At 37.3% G+C, this 12,043-nt stretch overlaps 1 protein-coding gene across 5 annotated transcripts in view; it reads right to left on the bottom strand.

Moving 5' to 3' along the window:
• The window catches only part of ZFAND6 (zinc finger AN1-type containing 6), a 78,204-nt gene that overhangs the window by 29,380 nt on the left and 36,781 nt on the right, over positions 1 to 12,043 (bottom strand). For 2 of the 5 annotated variants that reach the window (XM_046653303.1, XM_046653301.1), the window contains exon 2: positions 8,764 to 8,924. The exons of the other annotated variants lie outside the window; for them this stretch is intronic. The gene's annotated coding sequence lies outside the window, so the exon portion shown is untranslated. The remainder of the gene's footprint in view (positions 1 to 8,763; positions 8,925 to 12,043) is intronic. 5 annotated transcript variants of the gene reach the window in all.

Genomic DNA, 12,043 nt, shown 5'->3' with positions numbered 1-12,043 from the left:
TTGACTGGCAGTATAAAAGCAATGGAGGGTAAAACAGCTGCAGCCTTGGCACGAATCAAGGCAGCAGCACCAAACTGTACAAGTAGTCACTGTATTCTTCATCACTATACTCTCACAATAAAAAAGCCACTTTCACTTACAAATATTCTTGATGAAACAATAAAATCATTAATTTTATTAAATCTTGATATTGATTACATTTCACTGCATTCTTCCTCTCTGACCTAATTCTGGGATACTGGCACCCATTCAAGCTTCCTCTCCATACACCCCAAAGGGAAGTCCACCCTTGGACAGAATCTGGGCACACAGCTCCCAATCAGTTTCCCATTTTAGGGACAGGCCGACTAAGGAAATATACCTGCACAAATTCAGAGGAAAAGAACTGATAGCTACTTATAGTAATCAATATCATTCTTCAACATGAATTGAAATATAAACAATGAATGAATATGGAATGGTGGGAACTGATCCTAGAAAGAGAGTAAGGCCACACCATGAAGGCTTGGTATCCATGCTAAGGAATCTAAATTTAAACCTGTAGGCAATGGGGAATCCTATCATCCTAGAATGGAAAGGAGGGTTTAACTAAACACTTCACTACCATTTTTTATATATCTCAGGTTGTTTTGAAAAGGATTCAAGGTGCCTTTAAAAAAACGCTAGATGAGGGGGCCAGCCCAGTGGCATAGTAGTTAAGTTTGCACGTTCCACTTCAGCGGCCTAGGGTTCACTGGTTCAGATCCCAGGCGTGGCTCATCAAGCCATGCTGTGGCAGCACCCCACATACAAAATATGGAGGAGCACTGGCAAAGATGTTATCTCAGGGCCACTCTTCCTCAAGCAAAAAGAGGAAGATTGGCAGAAGAAGTGAGCTCAGGGCCAATTTAATATTGTACTTTTCTAGCCCAGTAAAGTTAATTAGCTTCTTAGCACTTTTCTCTATCTGTTTGGTAGAAGAGTAATATAGCACACAAAGAATCATCTCAGAGAAATGGAAATTGGGGACCTATTTACCATCATGCAATCTCCCCCAAATCCTCTGTGGTTTTAAAAGCTTCTCTCTTTCCTAGTGTGTCCTTTCTGCCTAATTTCATATTAAAACTCTAAGTTTCACTAGTATGTTCTAAGGCTGTGTTCACCTTGATTTTGCTTTCCTTCTTCCTTTTTCTTTTTAAATTGAGTTCATAATAGTTTACATTGATGTGAGGTTTCAGTTGTACGTTATTTCTTGTCTGTCACCACATAAGTGCTCCCCTTCACTCCCTGTGCCCACCGCCCACTCCTCTTCCCCTGGTAACCACTGAACTGTTTTCTTTGTCCATGTGCTTGTTTATACTCTACATATGAGTGAAATCATCTGGTCTTTTGTCTTTCTCAGTCTGGCTTATTTCACTTAGCATAATTCCCTCCAGGTCCTTCCATGTTATTGAAAATGGGATGAATTTGTCTTTTTTATGGCTGAGTAGTATTCCATTGTATATATATATATATGCCACACCTTTTTTATCCAACCATCACAGTGGATGGGCACTTGGATTGTTTCCATGTCTTGGCTATTGTGAATATTGCTGCAATGAACATACGGGTGCATATGTTACTTTGGATTGTTGATTTCAAATTGTTTGAGTAGACATCCAGTAGTGGGATAGCTGGGTCATATGGTGGTTCTATTGTCAGTTTTCTAAGGACTCTCCATACTGTTTTCCATAGTGGCTGCGCAAGTTTGCACTCACACTAGCAGGGTATGAAGATTCCCTTTTCTCCACACCCTCTCCCAGATTTGTTACTTTTAGTCTTAGTGATTATAGCCGTTTTAACAGGTGTAAGGTGGTATCTTATTGTAGTTTTGATTTGCATTTCCCTGATGATCAGTGGTGTTGAACATCTTTTCATGTGTTTATGGGCCATCCGTATATCTTCTTTGGAAAAATGTCTGTTCATATCCTTTGCCCATTTTTTTGATCGGGTTGTTTTTTTATTGTTCAATCGTGTGAGTTCCTTATATATTATGGAAATTAACCCCTTGTCAAATATATGATTTGCAAATATTTTCTACCAATTGGTGGGTTGTCTCTGTTTTGATTCTAGTTTCTTTTGCCTTGTAGAAGCTCTTTAGTCTAATAAAGTCCCACTTGTTTATTTTTCTCTTGTTTCCCTTGTCTGAGAAGACATGGTATTCGAAAAGATCCTTTTTAGTTCGATGTCAGACTGTACTACCTATATTATCTTCCAGGAGTTTTATAGATTCAGGACTTATCTTCAAGTCTTTGATCTATTTTGAATTTATTTTTGTGTATGGTGTGAAATAATGGTCTACCTTCATTCTTTTGCATGTGGCTGTCCAGTTTTTCCAACACCATTTATCAAAGAGATTATCTTTTCTCCATTGTATGCTCTTGGCACCTTTGTTGAAGATTAGCTGTCAGTAGATGGGCAGTTTTATTTCTGGGCTTTCAGTTCTGTCCCACTGATCTGTATGCCTATTTTTGTACCACTACCATGCCATTTTGATCACTATGGCTTTGTAGTACATTTTGAAGTCAGAGACTGTGATACCTCCAGCTTTGTTCTATTTTCTCAGGATTGCCTTAACAATTCAGGGTCTTTGGTTAGCCCATATGAATTTTAGGATTCTTTGCTCTATTTCCGTGAAGAATGTCACTGGGATTCTGATTGGGATTGCATCGGATCTGTAGATTGCTTTGGGTAATATGGACACTTTATGTTTATTCTTCCAATTCATGTGCACACAACCTTTTTCCATCTCTTTGTCATTTCTTTCAGTAATGTCTTACAGTGTTCACTGTATAAGTCCTTCACCTCCTTGGTTAAATGTATTCCTAGGTACTTTATTCTTTTAGTTGCAATTGTAAACAGAATTGTATTCTTGAGTTCTCTTTCTGTAAATTTGTTATTGGACCATAGAAAAGCAACTGATTTTTGTAAGTTGATTTTGTACCCTGCAACTTTACTGTATTTGTTAACTACTTCTATTAGTTTTCCGATGGATTCTTTGGGGTTTTCTATATATGACATCACATCGTCTGCAAACAGTGAGAGTTTCACTTCTTCACTCCCTTTTTGGATTCCTTTTATTCCTTTCTCTTCCTCTGGCCAAAACCTCTATTACTATATTGAATAAGAGTGGTGATTGTGACCATCTTTGTCTCATTCCTGTTCTCAGGGGGATGGAGCTCAGTTTTTGTCTGTAGAGTATGATGTTGGCTGTGGGTTTGCCATGTATGGCCTTTATTATGTTGAGGTAATTTCCTTCTAACCCAATTTTGTTAAGAGTTCTTATCATAAATGGCTGTTGGATCTTGTCAAATGATTTCTCTGCATCTATTGAGATGATCATGAAGTTTTTATTCCTCAATTTGTTGATGTGGTGTATCACATTGATTGATTTGAGGACACGGAACCATCCTTGTGTCCCTGGTATAAATCCCACTTGATCATGATGTATGATCCTTTTGATGTATTGCTGAATTTGGGTTGCCAAAATTTTGTTGAGAATTTTTACATCTATGTTCATCAGTAATATTGGCTTGTAGTTTTCCTTTTTTGTGTTGTCCTTGTTAGGCTTTGGTATTAGAGTAATGTTGGCCTCAGAGAAAGTGTTAGAAAGTGTTCCATCTTTCTGAATTTTTTGGAATAGCTTGAGGAGGATAGGTATTAAACCCTCTCTGAAAGTTTGGTAGAATTCCCCAGGGAAGCTGTCTGGTCCTGGGTTTTATTCTTTACGATGCTTTTGATTACTGTTTTAATCTCTTCCCTTGTGATTTGTCTATTCAGATTGTCTGTTTCTTCTTTGGGAGGTTGTAAGAGTCTAAAAATTTATCCATTTCCTCTAGATTATCCATTTTGTTGGCATATAGTTTTTCATATTATTCTCAGTTCTTTGTTTCACTGGTCCTCTCTACTGCCTTTTTGTTTCAATAGCATTTATTTCTGCTCTGATTTTTATTATTTCTCTGCTTCTGCTGACTTTGGGCTTTAGTTGTTCTTTTCCTAACTCAGGTAGGTGTAATTTGAGATAGCTTATTTGGGATTTTTCTTGTTTGTTAAAGTGTGCATTGAGATGAATTTCCCATGTAATATGACTTTTGTTGCATCCCATATGAGTTGGTATGGCATGTTATCATTTTCATTTGTCTCCAGATATTTTTTGATTTCTCTTCTAATTTCTTCAATGATACGCTGCTTGTTCAACATCATGTTGTTTAATCTCCACATCTTTGTCCCTTTCACAGCTTTTTTCCTGTAATTAATTTCTAGCTTTATAGCATTATGTTCAGGAAAGATGCTTATTATTATTTCAATTTTCTTAAATTTATTGAAGTTTGCCTTGTTTCCCAACATATGGTCTATCCTTGAGAATGTTCCATGTGCACTTGAGAAGAATGTGTATCCTGCTGTTTTTGGATGGAGTGTTCTAGATATGTCTATTAAGTCCAACTGGTTTAGCTTTTCATTTAATCCCACTGTGTCCTTGTTGATTTTCTGTCTGGATGATCTATCCATTAATGTGAGCAGAGTGTTGAGGTCCCCTACTATTATTGTGTTGTTGTTAATATCTTCTTTTAGGTTTGTTAATAGTTGCCTTATGAACTTTGGTGCTCCTGTGTTGGGTGCATAGATATTTATAAGCATTATTTCTTCTTGATGGAGTGTCTCTTTGATCATTATATATTGGCCCTCTTTGTCTCTCTTTACCTGGTTTATCTTGAAGTCTACTTTGTCTGATATAAGTATTGCGATACCTGCTTTCTTTTGTTTGCTTGGAGTATCATCTTCAAACCCTTCACTCTGAGCCTGTGTTTGTCAGTGGAGCTGAGATGTTCCTGGAGGCAGCATATTGCTGGGTCTTGTTCTGTAATCCATCTTGCCACTCTGTGTCTTTTTATTGGATAATTCAATCCATTACTGTTTAGGGTGATTATTGAGGTATTAAGGGCTGAATGCTGTCATTTTATCACTTGTTTTCCGGTTTTCCTGCATTTCCATTGTTTCTCCTCCTGTGTGTTTCGCTCTACCCATTGAATTACGTAGTTTTTTATGATGTGTTTCTTTGTTTTCTCCTTATTCTTTGTGTCTCTGTTCTTTTTCGTTTAGTGGTTACACTGAGGTTTGTATTCAGAATCTCTGTATAACACTGTCCATTTTCTGATGGCCTCTTATTTCCTCAGTCGAAACCGATTCAGTCCCTTTCCTCCTCCCCTCCAAAGTTGTTTTTCTCATATCTTATTCCATCTTGCATTGTGAGTTTGTGGTTAAAATGACAGGATTATCTTCGTTTTTGGTGTTTTCTTTCCCTCTAGCTTAATGCTATAGTTGAATATTTGCTATCTTACTCTGATTCTGTCTACCTGTTTATCTCCTTACTCTGTGTTTTGCGACCCCTTTCTCCCCGTTTTGTCTCTCCCCTTCTTTTTCTTTCAGGTATGAGGGTGTTCTTGAGGATTTCTTGTAGGGAGGGTCTTGTGACTAGGAACTCCCTTAGCTTTTGTTTGGGAAAATTTTAACTTCTCCTTCATATCTGAATGATATTTTTGCTGGATAGAGTATTCTTGGCTGAAGATTTTTGTCTTTTAAAGGTCTGAATATGTCATTACATTCTCTCCTAGCTTGTCAGGTTTCTGCAGAGAAATCTGCTGGAAGCCTGATAGGGGTTCCTTTGTAGGTTATTTTCTTCTGCCTTGTTGCCCCTAGTATTCTTCGTCATTCATTTTTGCCAGTTTTACTACTACATGCCTTGCAGTAGGTCTTTTTACATGGACAAATCTAGGAGATCTGGAAGCCTCTTCCACACAGATGTCCCTCTCTTTCTCTAGGTTTGGGAAGTTCTCTTCTATTATCTCTCTGAACATGCTTTCTGCTCCATTCTCCTTCTCTTCTCCTGGAATGCCTATAATTCTTTTTTTTTTTTTTTGAGGAAGATTAGCCCTGAGGTAACTACTGCCAGTCCTCCTCTTTTTTGCTGAGGAAGCCTGGCCCTGAGCTAACATCCGTGCCCATCTTCCTCTACTTTATATGTGAGATGCCTACCACAGCATGGCGTGCCAAGTGGTGCCATGTTTGCACCCGGGATCCGAACCGGCGAACTCCGGGGCGCCAGAGTGGAACGTGTGCACTTAACCGCTGTACCACCAGGCTGGCCCGCTATAATTCTTATGTTGCATTTCCTCATTGAGTTGGATATTTCTCGGAGAAATATCTTCATTTCTTTGTAGTCTTAGTTCTCTCCTCCTCTGTCTGGAGCATTTCAACATATCTATCTTCAATTATACTGATACACTCCTGTATGAAGTCCACTCGCGCACTCAGGGAATCTGTATTTTGTTTTATCTCTTCCATTGTGTCTTTCATCTCTAATATTTCTGATTGATTCTTCTTCATTGTTTCAATCTCTTTTGTGACATAGGTCCTGAATTCGGTGAATTGTTTCTCTACATTCTCTTTTACCTCTTTGAGTTTTTGGATGATAGCCATTTTGAATTCATTGTCATTTAGACTACATATTTCTGTGTCCTCAGGACTGAATTCTGGGTGCTTGTCCTTTTCTCTCTGGTCTGGAGATTTGATGTAGTGTGTGATGTTGCTAGAGGTAGGCTGGGTCTTACGCATTCTGATCTTAGTCAGTTACAGTTACCACCTAATGCCACCAGGTGGGGGTCGAGAGCAGCATATTCTGAGTCCTCCAGCCTCAGCCGATATCTCAGGCAGTGGAGCAGTGTGGGGCTGGTGGGTGGAAGGGCGCTTTCTCCTGTATGCACTCCAGGCTTTCTCGATCAGCTCTCGCTATCTGGTCTCCCAGGGTGTTGGCTTGATGAGGTCACCCATTGCAAAAGCTTTTGCCTGTTAGAGGGCTTCCCTCTAGGCTGCAAGCATGCTAGGGAGCCCTTGGTGAGCTCATGAATGAGTGATCCCTTTCCCGTTCCTTCCGTCACGGAACCTCCCTCGGTCATGATCACAGTCTTTAGAGGAGGAAGCAAAGTTCTCTCTTATCCCATTCCAGCTCCTCTGAGCGGGGCTCCAGCCTCTCTGCCCTCCATCGTATGGCTGCATATCTCTCCAACGTTTTTGTGTTGTTAGGATGTCCTCTGTTGGAGTATGGGTGCCCCTTTTTGTCGTATGTTGGAGGGGAGTGAGTCCCAGGCAAATTCACTCTGCCATGATGCTGACGTCCCTCTTTTTTTTTTGAGGAAGATTAGCCCTGAGCTAACATCCATCTCCAACCCTCTTTTTGCTGAGGACGAGTGGCCCTGAGCTAACATCTGTGCCCATCTTCCTCTATTTTATATGTGGGATGCCTGCCACAGCCTGGCTTGATAAGTGGTACACAGGTCTGCACCTGGGATCCAAACTGGCAAACAGGAAGCGAAGCACGCAAATTTGACCACTATGTCCCTGGGCTGGCCCCGAATTTTATTTTTGACACTAATTTAAAGAGATGAAGGAAGAGTATTGGAGTACAGTAAACAAAATAGTAGCACCAAATTAAACTCAGCTCTATAACTGAAATGCCAAATGACTAACTGGAGAGTTAAATCTCATACTCTAGACCCTAAAACTTCATTAAAGTGAGACTTGTCATCATTAAACAAGGAGATTACATATTTCTTCTTTAGAGCAATTGAAAGATTGGGAACTAGATAAGCCCTGGAGACTCACACAGTGCTATTTATCTTCTGATTAATCCAGAAAGGAAAAAAACTGGGCAAACTGAAACCTCGAGTTTTTAACTGCTTTTGAATGCAACTACATATATCTCCACTTCTGCCATGTACCCTTTGACTACTTTCCTAAGAATATCCATATTCAGTGTATATTCTTCATATACTTTCTAAATATCTTCTCATTCACTGATTCCAAAGACAGTCAATTTTGATTTTCCTTCAGCCAATACATTTGTGATGTGAAAGAGAAAGTAAGCTTATCTTAGTGCAAATAAGATTCCTTCTACTCCATGTCTCCCTAAACAGTTAATAAGAGTTTATAAATGTTTATCCACATGCTCATCATTTTGCTGAAAGCAACATCTTATATTTTAATCATCTCATCCATACAAACCATACATTCCTCTAAGGGAGTAGGGAAAAAATCAGACCCCTCCAACTGATTCTTGAGGTGGTAACTTTTAGTAAAAGAAAAAGAATTTTTTTTCTTCAATATGTATTTATAAAGCACTTTTAAAAAACAAAGTTGACAAGTTTAAAAGACTTCCAACTGCATTTAGGTATCAAGAGTTCCTTTATTTTGAAGTATATGCTCTTTCTGATTAAACAGAGCTATTCAAAAAATTATTAATTATAATTTAAATTATTAAATTATCTTCAAGAGCAATTTTCTATATTAATATATAAAATTATATTCCCCAAATACATTTTTATCACTGTTTGGCCAAAACATTACTTTAAAAAGGCAGAAATCAACTGCAAAATAAACAGCAATCTAAGCAATTATAATCTTTTACTTCACAATAAGATTAGTAACGCAGGTTCCAATGCTTAGAGTAACTCTGAAAAAAGATGCATGGTCACTAATAATATTTTAGTTATTAAGTGTTATTCTCAAAAACACATTATAAATAAAAATCTACCTCCCACTCCACCCTCAGTATCTTACCCACCAGAAAAAAACAGACCCTAAAACATGCCTCATCATGATGACTTAAGTGTACCTTCAAGCACTTTAGATTTAAAAAATTTTAAGTTACTATGCCCAATTACATAGGGTTACAGGCTTAAGTCTACTCACACAGTTGAGGTTGATGAGCAAACAGCTGTCCTGTATCTTGAGACTGACATTAGCTTCCTGCCTTCCCTATCCTCATAAGCAGCTACTTATAGTTTGAGTTTTATGCAAGAAAACATTTTAAAGCCTTCAGTGTTTTACTGCAGCAGACTTCAGATTCATTCCTGTAACACATTTAACATGAAACAGAGTTGAGACAGTTAAAATTAACTATGTACATTTTAATTGTATGAAACTCTAAGGAGTATTTTCACTATTATAATAGCTACATAAAACGGGCTGTGAGGCAAAATTAAGAAATAAAAACATTTCATTTGGTATTAGACACCAATAGATAACATAACAATGTGTAACTTTAACATACAGATTTTTCTTCACCTGGCCACAAGCTAGGTGAGCAAGGATTACTTTTCATAATCAGTTATACCCAAAGGGAGCAAAACTAGGTATTTTCCTATTTTTCTAAAGGTTAGCTAATTTATCTAGCATAAACAACCACCAACTAAAGAAGAACTTTTACAAACAGTCAGTCAATGGGGTGACTTCAGTGTCCTAAGAATATCCTTTGGGAGCCTCCTGATTGGGGAGAATGAAATTCTTGGTCCTGTTGTGACAGGAAGAGGAGCCCTATTTCTGACACTTACTATGAAGGTTTACAGCACACTTCCCACAGATTCAATTTCCTATAGACCATTATTGCCACAGGTTAATCAAGTGTTAGAAGGCTTGTCTGGAAAATAAAGCTGCGTTCAATCAAAATGTCCTAGAATACCAGGATAACTACTTTTCCCCAACATGTACAATATTGGCCTCAATTTCTATAGTAAATTTTAGGAAAAGCTTTAGGATTTCAGAGTAAATTTACTATTTAAATTAACAACATGGTTTAAAAACACCAGGAGAAATAGCATACACTCAAATATCACTGATTAACTTTTAAAGCATTATTTAATGCTGAAATATTTATTGCAACATTTGCTATGCTATAAAAGATGACCAAAGGTTTTAGGATTCATTCAAAATAATTCAAAGGTTTCTCTATAATCTACTTATTGTGTACATGTAAATGGTTTAAGAAATAATTCAAAATCTCATAAAGGTTGTGACTTAGAGTAACTTTCACACAAGTTAAAATATTTGTCCAAGAGTCTAACTGTGCTTCAGGAGAACTTACTGAAACTTTCTTATTTTCACCACAGGTTTAAGTGAGCCCAGAGTACAACACAATAGCCAAAAAAAAATTTGCAACAATCTTGGGCTATAAAATAGATGCGTGCTTTCTATATAATAATTATTATTAGCTAATGAGAGATCATGATGTAATAGCACCCTGAGAATTTTACATGCACACTTAATCTTCATTCCACCCTAAAAGGCAGGTACAATTATGACCAACTCTTTACAGATTATGGAACTGAAGTTTGGAGATATTAAGAATTTGTTTAAGATCACAGAGCTAGTAAGTAGCAGAGAGAGGACTTGAATCCAGATTTATTTGTCTCCAAAGCCTAGGCTCTTATGCATGAAACTAGATTATAGGCAGCAGCAATCAACTGTACTGATCAAACCATGTCTAGAACTGTTATCTGGATTTGGGACCCTATGTTAAGTGAGATATTGATAAGTGAGTGTTATCACGAAGCCAACAGGACAGTTATAAATTCAGGAAAGCCATCTCTTACAAGAAATGACTGTTAGAAATGGGAGTAAGTAACCTAGAGAAAAGATAAAGAAGAATGTATTCTGAAGGGCTGTTAAAGAGCAAAAGGAGGAGGCTTATCTCACTGGCATAAAAGTACAGAATTTGAAACAATGTGTGCAAGTTTCAGAAGATAAATTTCAGCTCAATACAAAATATTTTCTAATGCTAAGGAGTCCAACAGCTGGAACAGACTCCCTCCTCTATCACTGAGTTTGTGTAATTAAATATTTGACCCTCAATCACCACAGTAATAATCAATTTAGGTAAAATTAACAAAGAATGTTAAAATTCTTTGCGGATGAAAGTTTATAAGGAATAGTATATATTGAGTCGCAAACTATCTCCCCACAAATTACTTATTAAGAAAGGAAAATAATAACTTTTGAGTGGAAGCACCTGGCAGGTACATTAACCAAAAGATCAAAGTTAGTATTACCAATAATGGGACAAATGGACATGTGCCTCCTGATGTGATGCACTGAGGAGCACACATCACTAATGTAGAATTCCTGTCAAAACTACCTTTCCTAAAGTTAATCCCAAGGACACATAAAACAAATCCAAATTGAGGGAGATTCTATAAATAAATGGTCGGTCACTCTTCAAAAATGTCAAGTCATAAAAGACAAAGAAAGGCTAAGGAAACGTTCCTGATCAAATGAGAATAAAGAAACATGACAACTAAACACAATGAATGATTCTAGGTTGGATCCTGGACTAGGAGAAAAATTATTAAAGAATGCTATTGGGAAAAAGACAGAAATCTGAACATGGACTGCATTATTATATCAGTGTTAAATTTCCTTAATCTGATAAGTGAAATGTCCTTGAAAATATGAGATTGCCCATGTTCTTGGTAAATATACATCTAAATATTACAGGGTAAAGGAACATGATGCATGCAACTTAATCTCAAACAGTTCAGAAAAAAATAATATGATAAAGAATGAAAGAGCAAAAGCGGCAAAATGTTAACAATGGGTGAACCTTGCCAAGGGGCATTTGGGACTTACTTGCATTACTAATGAAATTTTCTATAAATTTGAAACTATTTCACAATAAAGCCTGAGAAAAATAAATATTTGAACCTGATGTTCTAAGGATTCCAAATACCTAACAACAACAAGCAAACCGTATTTCCTTTCTTATCTCCATACATTCAAAATCCAATCCAACAGCAATTTAAACTGATCTGTGATTACCTATTCAATGAATTATAAGAAATAGTGCTCTCGTTTAAAACATCAAATGCGAGTGCTAAATGAGGTGTGCCATTCCACTAACAACAAGGTGTGACTCAGCGGATCTGAGTCAAGTGAATGTCTGCCTCCTCCCAACCTTGTTATTCTATTCCAACCTTCCCCAAACAGGACTGCAGTTAAAAACACAAACTTCTCCAATAGAGCACTGCCATTCTTCAAATGGGAATGCAAAAAGCGTCTCCTTGCTAACAACTCCAATTTAAGCTAATTTCTGGTTATGCCAGGGAGCATAGCAGAACCAAAGCAAGAGATAACGAGTGATCAATAATAAACAAGAAAAATACTAAAAAAAAAAAAAGTCACCCCAAACAAACAAAAC

Source organism: Equus quagga, chromosome 2, assembly GCF_021613505.1.
Source record: "Equus quagga isolate Etosha38 chromosome 2, UCLA_HA_Equagga_1.0, whole genome shotgun sequence".
In the NCBI taxonomy this organism is placed as follows: domain Eukaryota; kingdom Metazoa; phylum Chordata; class Mammalia; order Perissodactyla; family Equidae; genus Equus; species Equus quagga.
Note: the sequence above shows the minus strand (reverse complement) of the source record. Positions and strands in the feature narration are given on the sequence as shown.